Raw genomic sequence first — 1,030 nt, 5'->3', positions numbered from 1 at the left:
ATAATTAATTAATAATACTATTTATAATTAATTAAATAGAATTTAATAAAATTATAACTATTTTAAAACAAATGTATTTTAATTGAACAAACAAATACTTGATGAAATTGAGCAAGATTAGTCTTATTGGAATCGTCTAGACGACAGGATTCGAACGGCTACGGTCTTAATCTGTGATTTGTCCTGACGGTGGAGAAATGGCAGCAAACAGTTTCAATGCGAATTTTCGACGAAAAAACTTCAAATTTTCATATCTTAACAAATATTTAATAAAATTGAAGTAGGTTGGTCTCGTTAGAACCGTTAGGTCGAGGCGAGTCCAGTGACGGTGGTTCGTGATCGTGGGTCGCTCCGGTGGCGGCGAATCAACGGCCGAAAAGTGCGATGTTCGTGCTAAAAATTCATTATTTACGATTGATAAAACTTGAAATTGTTTGTGGGGAAATGTTCGTCTCATCAAGGAGAATCGAACGGTATATTTGATGGCTGACAACTCGCCATAATAGTACCGAAATTTTAATGAGAAGTTAACAACAATTCATCATAAAATAAAATAATTTTTTAAAAAAAAAAAAAAATTTGTCACCGCGGTGACACATTAAAAATTTTTTTTTTTTTAAAAAGCAATGTCACCGCGGTTTGTCACCGCGGTGACACAAAAAAGCTTTTTTTTTAAATAAAAAATTGTGGCACCGCGGTCACTGACCGCGGTGCCACTCACTTTTCTAATAATTTCAATTTTACCCTATTTTACTAACTTTTTATTTTTTTGACATTTTTTTAATAAATTCCCCCTATTATTCAACATTCATTATTATTTTATCTATTGTGTAAATATTTGCCACAGTTTTCAACTGTGCAAATGTTTGGCTTCCTTTTATAAATAACGACTAATAAATATTGTATAATCGTGGCTAATTAGTATCTACCACTATTTTTTATTTTTAATTCTGATAATTAATTATAGTGAAAAATCATATTTCTTTTAGTGAGTTGAGGACAAGAATGACGAGAGTTTTCACATAGGGTT

This window comes from Sesamum indicum, linkage group LG14 (genome assembly GCF_000512975.1).
Source record: "Sesamum indicum cultivar Zhongzhi No. 13 linkage group LG14, S_indicum_v1.0, whole genome shotgun sequence".
Classification (NCBI taxonomy): Eukaryota; Viridiplantae; Streptophyta; class Magnoliopsida; order Lamiales; family Pedaliaceae; genus Sesamum; species Sesamum indicum.
Note: the sequence above shows the minus strand (reverse complement) of the source record.